The 15,024-nt window shown below is 39.2% G+C and overlaps 1 protein-coding gene across 4 annotated transcripts in view; it reads right to left on the bottom strand.

The window, feature by feature from the left end:
• LOC135493769 (high-affinity choline transporter 1-like) overlaps nucleotides 1-15,024 on the bottom strand; it is a 45,218-nt gene that overhangs the window by 28,468 nt on the left and 1,726 nt on the right. For 2 of the 4 annotated variants that reach the window (XM_064781331.1, XM_064781341.1), the window contains exon 2: nucleotides 10,790-10,844. The exons of the other annotated variants lie outside the window; for them this stretch is intronic. The gene's annotated coding sequence lies outside the window, so the exon portion shown is untranslated. The remainder of the gene's footprint in view (nucleotides 1-10,789; nucleotides 10,845-15,024) is intronic. 4 annotated transcript variants of the gene reach the window in all.

Raw genomic sequence — 15,024 nt, 5'->3', positions numbered from 1 at the left:
ATAAATCGTGTTGTTGGGTTAAAATGCAATTAATGAAAATACCCTTAGGATAACAACATACTTCTTGAAGAGAACAAAGCACTTTTTACTAATGAGAAACATAGAAAATTGGTCAACGAGATAATTTGATTTCCAGAGATTATATAATGATATGCAATGCTCAAGGGTGCAAATCGCTATTTGATGCCAATATGGTTATTCAGTCAGCAATAAACAAAACAACGGTGTCTATGAATTCATGGAGCAAATCAGTGGTGGATCCAGAGGGAGGTAGAGAGGGGTACATCCCCTTCTGAAATTCACCATGAATTTAGGTGAACATGCCCTAAAAGCGCCTCCATTTTTCTTTTACAGAGGCATCTTCCATTTTTCAGACTCTTGGATCCGCCCCTGTACATCGTTTACATGTCGCCAACTGGTAATCATTGCCACAGAGCAGTAACTAGACAACCTTACCCAGCTTGATAAAACTTAGGTGTAGTAACTTATATCGGTGTACACAAGAGCATGCTACATATTGGTGGCAAAATCGACAATTGCAGCTGAAAATACACTAACGAACAGAGTCATACATAGGATGAAAACACTTCTGGCACTTCCGGGAAAATCAATGCAACATAAATACTAAACATGTACAATTCTTGAGAGCATGTGCCCAAATACCAGAAGGTCACCACATGAATATTTAATACAGTCTCTTTGACACATGGTGGGGGTGAGGCTGAATCGATGGCTAATTCAAGCCTTGGACAAATAATTGGCACCTACAACAGATGGTCGATATGTGTGTGTAACACATATATTAGCATTGTAGCCTGTGCCAAACCAAATTTCTATCCAAAATCACAAAAAGTTGCTGAATGGTATCAGGAAAAGTTATAATGCCGAAAACCTTGGTGAGATGCCTCTGTTTTGGTCTAAATGTTTGCTTCATCCTCGCGGAATCTGGTGATCAAGTTTGAAATCAATTTTCTAAACAACGTAGACTAATAAAATGACCAAAGAAAGAAGCATTCACATGCCCAAAATAACAAATCAAGTACATACATTTTATGTTGGCGCTACTCTGATGTGATCCTAAGATAACCTCATCAGAAACAATCAAATCATACTTGTCTTTATTATCTGCATCGTAACCTCTCACTCACTTGCTGAAGACGCATAATGTTATGCGTGTGTGATCCTTTGCAAGATAAATTCAATTATTGAGAAATTTACCAGATAGTTGCCCATCAAAGTTAGTGTCATATTTCAAAATAATGGGAAGAAATTTCCACTCATATGCACTGTTTTCGCATTCTTCAAGACTGCCAACTCCATGCTCATCTCCCACGCAAAGGAACCTCCTGGCCGGTTCCGCCAGAAAAAGTCCTGGCACCACTTGATAGACAAACTGTGGGAAACCAAAAGCAACAAACCTGAAGACGATTGTGGTCTTTTAAAGCGGTCCTGTCGTGAGGCAGACAAAGGAATTTAAATAGCGATATGAATGAAATGTCATGTAACAAATACTATTGGATGTTCTGTGCCAGACATGATAGTGGCTGATCTTTTCGTTAAGATAAACTGTTGGCAAAAGAGGACAGTTTACCCAAAAGAGGACATTTTACCCCAAAAGACTATGCTTTTCAGCAATATATCAGAGCTGAGCGCACATTTTAGCAAGAATTGATAAAGACTTATCTCTTGATATCAGCCATGACAACGACAATGACTAAACTGAGTATGATAAGCAGTCACGACTCCCCCATCAAATCAACCTCCCAGCAGATGCAGCATGAAATCAGATTACCTTTTTATGTTTATCTTGCTGACAAGATGTTGTCAAATCAAATTGGCATATTGGATGAAAATTTCATGGAATGAAGTATTCTGTCATGCCTTGCCATTGCATGACTAAATCGTGATTGGAAATAATTGGATCAACAACTGCTGTGACATTTTATCCATACACTTTTCTTTGTTTTAAGTCAAAAAACAACGTTTTCAACCTAAACATCTTTGCACTGAAGTTACTGGACATATAGATTAGCCACTAACTCACATGCGATGTTCTTCCGGAAGTCATTTTCAATATATCGCATGTCATGAATAAATTAAGACAGAGTCAATGGTGTGAGGATTATTTGTCAAACAAGCCATAATTGGATTGTGTTTGCATCAAACTACAACTGATTGAGTGTATTTTATTATTTATTTATGTTATGTATAATAAATCATGACTTGGATAAATAAGGAAAGATTTCTACTACACTCCATAAGTCATTTTGTAATCAATCAAGAAGACACCATGTGTTCTGTTCAGCTGTGAAATCATTTCCAAGTTCTGACAATTTTCCTTAAAGAAGGGCAACTAATGATAGTTTTTCATTTATCAGATGTGGCTTCCAGCAGGACCCGTACTTATCTTGTAAAAATATCCACTGCCCTTTAACATTAAGTGTTAATGATGTTCATCTTGACATGTCTAGCAAACAAACATCTATTTCCATTGCTCTACCATCATCTAATGTTCACCAATTCAGCCACCAACTCTCTCCTCTGCGGTGTTACCAACACAGCAAAACTGCATACAACAAGGCGACAAATTTGTCCACAGATTGGCCAATTACATGCGAGACTGGCTCAGACCATACCCTGTGATGCTATTCCACGAAATGCCAGGCCTTTGGTTTGAAGACGAGTGCATTCATATTACTTGGGGTAGTCGCTCAGATAACTTCATTTCTCAGCAAGTTTATTTGATTTGATTCCTGTTCCAATGGATTGGCTGGTATTTGCGCTGATGGCACAAATTAGGTGACGGTGGCTGGGAAGCTGCATGTGTCAGTGCTATAGAGTCAGGATCCTAACATACAGCCAATATCATAGAACAAGAAATGGGTTCCCAAATTCAAATGCACTGGACATTTTCCTTTACAGTTCTTGGACATGCATGTGATCCATGAATCGCTAAGGAGTACAAATCTTTGCCTACTATAGCCCTGGGTCATGGGAGGTGAAACTGCCAGTTGGGGTAGAGGGTCTAAACATCAAAGCCAAATTGCAGCAACATGATGGTAATTTTCTGTAATCATGACAAAATGACCCTGAAAGATGGAAAATCATGTCGTGGCAGACTGGATCCAATCTGATGATAGTGCCACAGGAAGGCAGACATGACCAGTACGCTATATGGCTGATTAACACATTGAAGGCTAGAAGCCTTAAAAAAAACATTGCTTTGCCGATTTAGCGACCCCAAAGTAAAGCTGAGATGCCAGTGAAGATTCAAACCAGATATCTTTCCCATCGGTGTCATTGAGCCACTGCTGATGAATCAGACACCCCATCAAAGAATCATAAAGCACACAGGAACTGCTTTGACTAGTGGCTCAGAATCATGGCCATAGACACAGAATGATAGAGACCAAGAGTCCCGGGTTAAAATCCGACAGTTGTGTAAGATTTTTGGCAGGTCTCATTGTCTAATGATGACTAATTTTCCTTATGCCACAAAGGTGTATAAATGGGTACTGGTCAGAAATCCCCAGTTTGTAGCATTGAAGAAGCAGCTCATCTTAGTTCTTCTGAAAGGTTTCAGGATAGATTGGGGTTAAAGTGTGAAGCTGGATGACAACCTCCAACTAACCGTAGCCAACATTAAACAATAAATCTCAACTTCAACTTCAGAATATTCCTTTATTTGCTGACATTTTACCACCATTTAAAAACACAAAATTCAGTTGTCAATGAAAATGTAAACTCAAACTTATCAAAGAAACATTTCCATGTAATAACCTGATCTGCACATCTATCATTCCACGAGCAATGTCAACAATTAGCTTTATCAATTGATGTACTTTGAAGAGTAAGAATGAAACGTCTTGATGTTGTATGATACAGGCACTCAATCCTACATTCTCCCCAGGTATACTCTCTTTTATGTTCAATGTGGAGGAAGTGAATTTGAAAGCTAGACTTAAGGAAGAGACATCTTTGAAGAAATGGTTTTAGAGACAGACAAGTGAACTGGAATATCTGACATGGCAAGATGCATAAAACAGACAACATTTTATAATCCAAGAGATTAATTCAATCCATACAGAGAGACATGATGACATTTTCCTAATATCGGAAAAACCAGTTATCATCAACTTTGGTTTTGTCATAACTGCAATGATAAATGCCACGAGGACTCTAATAATGTGTATCTGTCCGCCTGTACTTTGTAATTCATTTACCGTTTATTCACAAGAGATTTAGCGGCACAGATTGAAGCCAATTTATTACCAATGGTATTTAGTGCTATTTTATCGCATGATAGCATAAAACCGGATGAAGAATGATGACGAGGTGGCTGAAGTTGCTCGACGAATGCTCCCAGAAGGGATGATTGATGCATGCTCCAGTCTGGTCTCTAAAGTGTGCCACAGAAAAGTGATTCTATTGCGGAGACACTAATTATTGCTCCGATGAGTGATAAAAGGACAGTCATCCTTGAGGGTGAAAATTATCGAAAGCATGGTGATGACCAATTCTAGTCCAAAGAAAAAAGGAAACCGTCAGTCACAAACAGACCTTCACTTCGTCTTATCAACTTGATAAACATGAAAGGGAAACAGAAGGCCCCGACAAAGTCAATGCTCTGACTATATGAGGACCATACTGAAATCAATGCTTTGAGTTCAATCCAGACACCGCTCACAGAGCCACCTCTTTGATTTCCCAGTCTTTTGTACCTGGGCAAAAAGGCAACCAAAGGGTCCAAGGATGAAACACATACACAATCAAGCCACCCTATATTCAAGAAGTAGGGCATTTATTTTGCCAAAAACTGGAACAAATATGTCTTCTTTGAAAACAACTTTTCAAACTGACTCTCTCTCTATCTGAATGCCTATCAACTGCCGGTCCCACACAGATAATTGATGAATAATATGCAGGAAATAGCCACCCCAAAAGGACATGAAGGTATTATTTTCTGAAATATCAGCCAACCATCCACTATAATGTCAGCGTTTAGTGGCCTCACCCTTCTCATAGCTGCAGGGGGAGTTCTTGCTGTACAGATCAATGGTCAGCCATTGTGTGATGTGTGCCCAATAATGATCAAGACATTCGTGACGAAATATGGCTTGTACATGGTTAGCCGTGGACATGATGAAGGACGTGTTCAGGAGTGAAGTGGTAAGCTGTGTTTGAAGAGAGCAATCAAGTACAAACCCCTTTACCAATAAGACGTTACCATTATATGACTCATTTCAAAGGAACCCTAACTCCAGAATTGTTGCTGTAATCCTATGACATCTAGTTTGATGTCTGACCAAACCCCAGAATTGCTGCTGTAATCCTATGACTTCTAGTTTGATATCGCCTATAGTGGACTTCATACCTCCGGCAAAAATCCAATAGGGTTACAACGCCGGTAATGATGACGATGATGATGATGATAATAATGATGATATCTGACCCAACCTCAGAACTGGTGTTGTAATCCTATGACTTCTAGTTTGATTTCTGACCCAACCCCAGAATTGTTGCTGTAATCCTATGACTTCTAGTTTGATATCCGACCCAACCTCAGAATTGGTGTTGTAATCCTATGACTTCTAGTTTGATATCTGACCCAACCCCAGAATTGTTGCTGTAATCCTACAACTTCTAGTTTGATATCCGACCCAACCTCAGAATTGGTGTTGTAATACTATGACTTCTAGTTTGATATCCAACCCAACCCCAGAATTAGTGTTGTAATCTTATGACTTCTAGTTTTTGCTTGCCATTTATACAACCTGATCTAACTTTTTATTCATTATCATAGCCAGATTCATATTTGCCCTGTCACACCCCAGCATTCACTCCCTAATGTGTCAATTTCCTGCTACAGAAAACATCGCCTTCCTGCAGCAAACACCACGATTCAATAATCCCTTTAGCAATGAATGCTAATTCTTGCTGGCGTACTGAGTGTAAATGTTCCCCGTAGCGAAATGACAGATCAAATAATATCCATAAGTAGCAGGAAGGATACAATCGAGTGTATATTGATTAGGAAAAATATGCACATATCCTTTCATTGGCAAAGAAATATCCTACCTTTTTCATTTACCTGTTTTTATTGTGGAGACGTTTCCTGAACAACAATGAACAGACGGTATTGTTGGGATACCGGACAATAGTGCTGTCAATCTATCACCAGGTCTTATGATACAGAGTGAAAGGTTACACTATACAACATCCCGCAATAATTGGATGAGGTGGCCATCGATGGAAACCTGTTGCCCAGTGTTAGTGTGGAGGTGAAGGTGTGGTTAGATAATATTGTCTTCTTCAGCATTGACACTTCAACATCAACTTCAGCTAAAATCAAAGAAGAAGACAAAAAGTCACAGAAAGAACATGTGCCATTAGCCAGTAAGACACACAGCCAAGAAGACAAGAACAGCAACAACATCATGCACTTCCCATGTGAACTTGAATTTGCACACCTCCACACAGGAAACACATTTGCTGAGATACATTACACAAATATTCTATAAAAATCCAAAGACATCAAAGTTGTGTCATGCATACATCCATTTTCACCACGTGGCAGGATCTGTCTTTTCATTAGTATACTTCACAGTTTGCATCACATGAGATGGATTTCAATGTTATTGATCCTTTTCTTTAAACACCATTATTCTGGCCTGAAACTCAATTAGTCTGAAGATCCTAAAGGAAAGTTACATTGTAATTAAAACAACCCAGCATCAGATTTTCTGGGACGATATTCTATGGCAAGATGAAAACCAATTATATTTCTCAAATTTCAATTCATCATGTTTCTTTGCCTGTCCCTCACAAAAACAATGCACTAAAGGGTAAGCTGCACTTGTTCATTGTATTCCAGGTAGGCTTATTGATTCTGTTCTAGTCTACTGTTCACTGAATAACTGAATATTTCAAGGACTCTATTTTGAGAAGTTATGGCCCTACTGGAAGCCATTTTCTTATGAACAACCAACATCTTTCAACCCGTCTTGTCCCTTTAACTTGTGTGTTTACTGCTGGAGACCGTCTAGCTTCCTTTTTGAGTAGGCATACGTGTTTATACATATCAACCACACCCCTTCAATATGCAACTAGCAACAATAACAAGAAAACTAAATATATGGCCTTCTCATCATGACATGCACCATCAAGCATCTGTCTCATGATAATGTGAAAGCAACATGAAACCAGTCATGCTTGTAAGGAAGTAATACCTCTTTAAATGTCATGGCGGTATCAGGCTACCTCACTATGATCATGATAACAATAGCGATGTATAAGACACCTGACATTGGGCTCCACAGGAAAAACGCCATGTACATCTATAGGTTGAGGGATCATCCTAAGTCTGTTATAATCTTTTGATAGTATAACCGATATGATGGAAAAATGTATGAGGAAGGTGACTTGAGCATCAAGAAAAAAAGAAGATTCAAGATGGGTAGAATGACATAATGTAGTCCTGTTTTGACCATGGCCCAAGACAATACGCAAGATGGCCAAGAGGCTAGCTCATTTGAAGGATCATCCTTAGTCTACTATCTGTTGTTGTTGAGATGAAGGAAAATGGTGAGGGAGACTTAAGTGGCTAGAAAAATTCGTATAGATATAAGGCCATACTCAGCTCTGCTTTTGATGAGGCTAGCTAGGTTCAAAGATAATCATTGGTCTACTATGCTCAGTTGATAGCATTATTGAGATAGTGGAAAATGAGAAGGGAGACTTAATTGTCCAGAAAAATCCAAGTCTATCAAAGGCCATCTACTTAGTCTTGTCTTCCCCGGGATAAATGAGGGTAGAGGTTAGCTCGGTAAAAGGATCATCTTTAGGTCTTCTGCTGTGACAGCACTGCGGGTAGTATTGCTATCACTGGAGATAAAAAGTTGAAATCAGGGAAAAGGCGACTTGAGTGTCTACGAAAAACATACTCATAGATCAAATACTGTACTCAGTTTTTCTATATACTCCTTCAGGCAAAGGCTGTTACCAAGTGTAGGAACAAGGACAGTGTGCCAAAAGTCACTAAGAATACTGTAAAAAGTTTTGATGGACAATTCTGGTGATATCAGATGTTTCATAACTGGTTACTCTTACAGGGTTACGATATAATTATAAATTATTTGAAATAATAGCCCATAAAGGGTCAATACAACACAGGATTTATTATATTCTTTACCCTAGTTCTAGAACGACGTCAACACAGGAGGATTAAAGGAAAAACATCCTGGTAACAACACCAGAGATTCTAGGTTGCTAGAGGGTGGATCATTGCTGGTCTGTCTGGCTGTACAACTACAAAGATATCAAAGGATATTTCACTGTGTATGTTTGCACGTCATCAATAAAGCACCTGCAGTGGAGTTTGCATGCATCTTTATCATGATTGTCAACATTGACTACAATAAGCAAGATGTCTTGCCACCCATACACAACCACTGCCAACATGCCATTTACCACCACAAAGAGAACATTGGTGTTCTTTTGACCAATAAAACACTAAGAATTGCTGGTAATAGACTAGTTTGGACATGAAAGACACTGCCAACGCATTGGGAACTGCCAGTGATTTTTTTAACATGCCAGTATTTTTCCTTGTAGAAGGCTAAATAAAAAGCTACCATGAGATGCTCTCCTTGCAAATAAAGAAACATTGGCGGAAGAATGTTGTGTGCTTGGAGTAGCCACAAGGAAATTAACACTCCAATACAAATGACAGTGGGTTGAGATGATCTCATTAGGTGTGTTCTCACAAAACCTGAAACTCAGCATCTTTTTGCACTTGCATCATACTGCTCAGAGAGAAAGGCCTTGAGTGCTTAGCAGGACTTCCTCAAGCCAGTAACATATAGGGTCCCTTTAGGTGTAAAGAAGCACAAAACACTAGACATGAAGTCCAATGCAGCCAGGATACTAAGTTTCAAGAAAAGTCCTTTACCATTTTCCATTCGACCCACATAGGACAGCTCATAGCTAAATTATACTTATACTTGTCTGCCAAGGTAATTTTTAGTGGATTTGGATATACCCAGTCTGTTTCCATATTTAAATACTCTCCCTCTCCCCATCTTCCCACCTCCGCCAGGCCCACACATAAAGGTATGATGCAAAGTGATGGGTAGATCTTAAACATCCACCATGCTGGCTGAGGAAGATTTTTTCACCAAAGTGAAATCTTTACTGTGATCATGAAAACAACAACCAACAAAGTCTCTGGGCTCTATTCTCAATATTCCCATTCTGCCTCCATTGGAAAAGCTCTATTGTCAGAAGCCCACACGTTATTGCTATTTTTATCATTATCAAACAATAATTGGAAATCAATTGGGCTTTTTTCCAATATGCTGCCAGACATATCCAGTTAAAACAAGTTTCAGGTACAACAACAATTTGAAATTTTTTTATTTGATTTTAATTCAATTTTAACTGCTGCAACAAATTCTATTGATATCGGCCTGAACATGGGTAGCTAAACAACAATTGGGTCTTTTTTTATTTTGGGCCTTATAACTACCAGTACTACTTTTAGTAAACTTCAATGTGAGCAGATATGATTTGATAACCACATCTATCACAAATTTTAGCACCAGTAGATACACCTCAAAATAGCAAGGAGAATACTTCTACTTATTTCAGTTATCATATTATGAGTCATATTTAAATAAGATCTGAATGGCGGTAATGTCAATTCTTGGATTGAGGAATTCACTCCAACACCCATCAAAGGGACCCCAAGGCAATACACTGCTTCATGATACGTGCAGAAAAAAAGTCCTTCCATTTTGTGTGCCCAAATGAGCCAAGGGCAATCACATACCAGAGCTGCATCAAATATCAGACCTGAGTTCAGAGGGTTTTGTGATAACTAAACTCTTTCCTTTTATCTCTACCCCAGGTGATATGATCACAAAAATCACCATTAGTGTAGGGTATCAGATCTGTAATAAACAAAACTGTAAATAAAACAGCATTCTGAATTGAGAGCTCTAGACCTTAGGCAAATCGGGAAATTGAGTAGTCAGTAATGCAACATAGGTGGAACTGACCAAAGTGGTCTGCAGGGTAACCCATAGCTCTCTCTATCACAATAATAAGCAGCAGAAGGAAGGGATCCCAGTGGATTTCATGAGATAGATAAGCTTTTCAAAACATCATTTCCTTGCTAAAAATACTGTATTCGATACATATTTTAATCCATACATTAGGTGTTTACCTTTAACAATTGAGTGCATCTTTCTTCTGTGCTATTTCACTCCATTGGAAAAACTATATTCATGGTCTTCTGACCTTTCTTGAAGCGCTAGACAACCCAGTTACTTAACTATAACATGACCAGGAAAAATGGCCCTGTTTGTACTGTGGCACTATGACAGGATTATCTAACAGTTTCTGTATCGTCACTAAGTTTGATAGGAGTAAATGCAAATGATTCAAACAATCACCATCATACCATACACATTAATTTGTTATTTTGGACAGAATTCTCTAAATCCTAATTACTCATCAAAATTAGATTCAAAATCCAAGTACAATGTGAAACTGGTCTTCCTGAGAGAGTCAAGTGTTGAACATTTCACCAGGTACATAATGCCCTGGAATTCGTGACAACCTGCATTTTATATTGATAATCTCTCCACTGGTATAACCCACCCTACGTTATTTGCATAGTGTCACCTTGAGTAACTAGTCCGGTTACTCCAAGGTGTCACACAATAACCATAGTGAAGCGCTACTGTGTAAAGAAATCTAACACCCATATAAAAATGAGAACACTTACTAGAATAAAACTGGGTCCCTAAACGAAAATTCTTCCCTCGTTTTGAGAATCCACGCTGGAATTTTAAAGAATAGAATAACAATCTGTGCTTATATTATCCTTTACGACTGACGAAAGATCTTCCCCTGAATCCTCGTAGACTGCGTATGCGGGAGAACGCTACCGTGCTGATAGCAGTGCTATGATGCTAACATCAAGATGAACGAAGAAACCTCGCCTAAGGTGTATATTGATCACTGGCAATTGTTATACGTATGTCTCTGCGCTGTATTTTAAACGCGGGAAAACGGATTAGATAGTATGGGGGTTTATGTGAAACGGTTGCTAAATGTACCTCATGACCACGTGGTAATAGGAGAAGTTCATCCTGGGATAGATGTTGGGTGAAGTGATCTCTATTCATTCCAAACTATCTGTGAACTGATGTAGTAAAGGGGGCATGCTATTTACGTACTTATGCCAGTTGTGATTCAACTACATGTATATCCGTTTACTTTTTCACAAACGCCAGGCGATGCCAATAATTATAGTCATTTAGAACGCATGCTGCAGGCTGGCGTTGTCAAGCTGGTGTAGCACAATTTTTCCGATCGCTGCATGTTTATTTATGGTATGTGTGCACTGGGATTGTCATATGAGAATATCATATCACGAATCTAACGACAACAGCAACTTCTCTCTGGTTGATTGGCCGTCTATCACTTTATCACTGCTTCCAACAAACAAATCACAGTGGGGGGAAACGGCAAAAATATGAATAGCCAGTATGCCAATAGAGTTTACTCTCCAAAAACAATTCTGTCCTCCCTCGCAGAAAGCATTAAAAATCTGCACACATCCCTGTCATCGACCGGCCTTCAGATTTGGAGAATATCGCACCATAAAAGTCACTTATAGATTGAGTATGCCAATAACGAGAGGTAATATTTTCCATTAGAGACTAAGATAGGAAAAGTAAGAGTCAGAGCAGATGTGTGAGTGGCGGCCAGCATCTGTATTGCTCTGTAAGTGCTACTTTATGGTCCACATCTTGCCATCTCTTCAACACATTCTGGAACCACATGATTTTAGGCTACAATATACAGGCTAGTTCTAATGGTATATTGTGGGTGATGCGGATGGTGACCTTTTCAGGCTGGTAACTGTCTAAGATTCGAAAACCACCTGCCTACTCATTAAGTACCATGCTACTCTATGGCATACATTTTGCCCTTTCATCTTTAACACGTTTAGGAACCAAAGGATTTCGGCTGACAACCATAAAAAATGGTTTAATGAGATTTATGCGAAGATGAACTAGGATGCTTCAACTGATAGAAATATAGCACAGCACAGAAAAGAATTTCATTTGTTATAATCTAGTTCTTTACCAAGCACAAAATAGCATACCAATTCTGATCCACTGAAATTTACTGATTTCGCAGATCACGTCATGAGAGAAAAGCCACCAGAAGTACTCCTATCCTTCACAATCTCACCAACCACTTTCCTGTGCATTACCCCGCGCTCACAGACAACTCACTCTTCTCTAATGAGCGTCCTAATGACAAAATAGGCACACAAGAAGATCACTGCTGTTGAAAACCAAGTGGTTAGATCTGAGAGTCGCTTTGAAGTTTTCTTTCTCTTCACATAGAAAAAGTTGTCTCACATTTTGTGACGAATTGGAAGCTTTGTTTCTGAGAAGGAGGAAATGGTTTTCATGGCAACATCCAGGGGCTTTAAGTAACACTCTGGCATGAATCTCATTCTGGCACCAGTGGTTTTCAATATTCTCCGCCTCTCGATATTCCAAACGAGGTAGGAGTATCAAAAACCTGAATCTCAGGATGCATGAATCTATGATTTTAGTCCAACGGAACTGGGCACTGCAAACCCACTTTAAGGGCAACCTCGGGTAAAAGCCAGACTCAAGTTACACGAGGTTGCCAATGTAAGTCTTTTATATCTCACTGCAGTACATCAGCACTATATATACTCACCCCTGTACGAAGAATCATTTTTTTATCACACAAATCAAACTAGACCCAGCTGCCTATTAACTGCGCATATTATTTTATTTGTCTCCCACATACCATCAATTTGCACCTTTTCCCTGATATATACAGTCCCCTTTTAGTTGGAAACATTGATCATAGACAGGAGGCAAGCTTTTAATGGTAATTTTGGGCCAACATTTGGTGTCCTTGTTACAGGAACTTGCATGAAATTGAAACAGCGCATTTATCATCTGAAACGAGGCGAGAAACATCCACTGAAAACCAGAATTATCTGGCATCTATGGCGAATCGGAAACCAGCCATTGTGATGTCAAACAACATATCAATCAGTAAATCAATCACATAATCAATACATAGGTGATGTGGTATTGATCAGGGGATGGATGAAGCTTTCCTGCTTGGAACAATTCATCGATGTTGTGATCACATGCTAAGATGTCGGAGTTAATTGCAGATACTTATAGGTTAGTTGTGGGAGTTACAAACATTATGGTCATTAGAACATTTTTCTGTTAGACCAGGCCAGTAGCATTAGAAGGGCAAAATCTCCCTTCCTCCCACGTACAGCAACTTACTCAACCAAAGTGTAATTTAGAAATGATCCAAAGACACCTGCTATTGAAGGATGCAATCGCCTCACCGTTGTCTGACAACACAATATCTTGCCGTTTTATTTCAGCGCCGACTCCTTCCATTAGCCATATAGGCAGATGGTCGAGGGTGTGCATTAACGGGAAGTTTTCCTCTGGCTAGGTGATTAAACAGAAGCACCTGCCGAGGAACACCCTTATTCCTTAATAGGTAAGGGAACACCTCGCACCTTGACAGCACTATATAGCAACCTTCTTTCGTTGACCCTCGCGATAAGACACCAGTCCCCATCTCTTATACTGACTGATTTCGACTCGTTCCGGACTGAACCTCCACAGTAACTCGTGCTTCTTCCTTCAACCACTCCTTATATTGACAGTATCTCCAGACAACCTGTCCATTCCAAGAACGAACCTTTGTATTGTATTGATTTATTGGTTGTTGTATGAGACTTTGAAATAAAGTGTGTAATCAGATTACAATAAATTCATAAGCCAAAGGTTGCTTAAGAGTTGCAGACCACTCCTTTTATTGACATTTACCACCTGAAATTCAGTACATGTATATTAATTACTGTATCGGTTATTCTGTTTCTTCTGATGTCTTTTTTTCGTATGAACTCATTTGGAGATGGGGCTCAAATAGCAGAGAGAAAAGTAGTAGACGTATCGGTGCAGAGAGTGCAGTGAAAAATTATCTATACTTCTTCCTATAAGCCACGGATATTGGAATATCTGAGAATTGCCTGACAATCCAAGGCTCTTCTTAAATCTTGCCATGGAGATATTTTCAGCTGAACGTATATTCCTGTACTCTTCCTTGTCTTCCCTTGAATAATTATAAGGAATCACCATCAGATAAACGCTGGTCATTTTTATGAGTCAATGCAACTCAACACGTCCGTCAAAACTTTACAACGTTTTTCCCTTCGTCTCCTCTCATGGTTCATCCTGGCACTCAATAATTCATTCGCCGCCATCTCAGTATACAGTGAACAGCCAATGGTGTGTCTTTATGAGACGATTGGTCCACGAAAGCGATCGCAATTCAGCTTGATTGATCTTAGTCTTGCATTCGGAAGTGGCGGCCATATAATCGAGGAGTTCGCTGTGCCAAACATGTCGAGAAAATCAATAGGAGACAATGGTGCACAAATATAGAATGGCTGAACTTATCAGAGGATTTAACCATCTGGAAACACATTCAAGACTCAACTTGCCAAAAGGGTGCAACTGCTAACTGACTATCTAGGTGTCACATTAAGATAACGAAAGGTCTGTGTCCTGTATTGCAAGGGATGTTACCAATGACAAGAACTGCTTCTTACCCCAGTATACCTTCTGTTTTGAATAATGAGTTCAATTGGGGGCTACATGTGAAGGTGTTTTACCACAAAAGTGTTTCACGTCAGATATCTGGCACGTTGCCTTAGCTATTTTATGTGACATTAACAGGGCTTATGTCTTCTAAATCTGTTTGTTAATCTCCAGTCATGGCGGCTGTATGTCTATTTAATGAGCAGGACTAAATATCTTGGCCACAAAAATCAATATAGAGTCTACTAATGAATACAAACTTTTCATTAGGACTTTCCCGGGTCTTCAATCAATCATAAACGACCCCAGACTCAAAGAGATCCTACTG

The sequence above is a fragment of the Lineus longissimus genome, chromosome 1 (genome assembly GCF_910592395.1).
Source record: "Lineus longissimus chromosome 1, tnLinLong1.2, whole genome shotgun sequence".
NCBI lineage: Eukaryota > Metazoa > Nemertea > Pilidiophora > Heteronemertea > Lineidae > Lineus > Lineus longissimus.
Note: the sequence above shows the minus strand (reverse complement) of the source record. Positions and strands in the feature narration are given on the sequence as shown.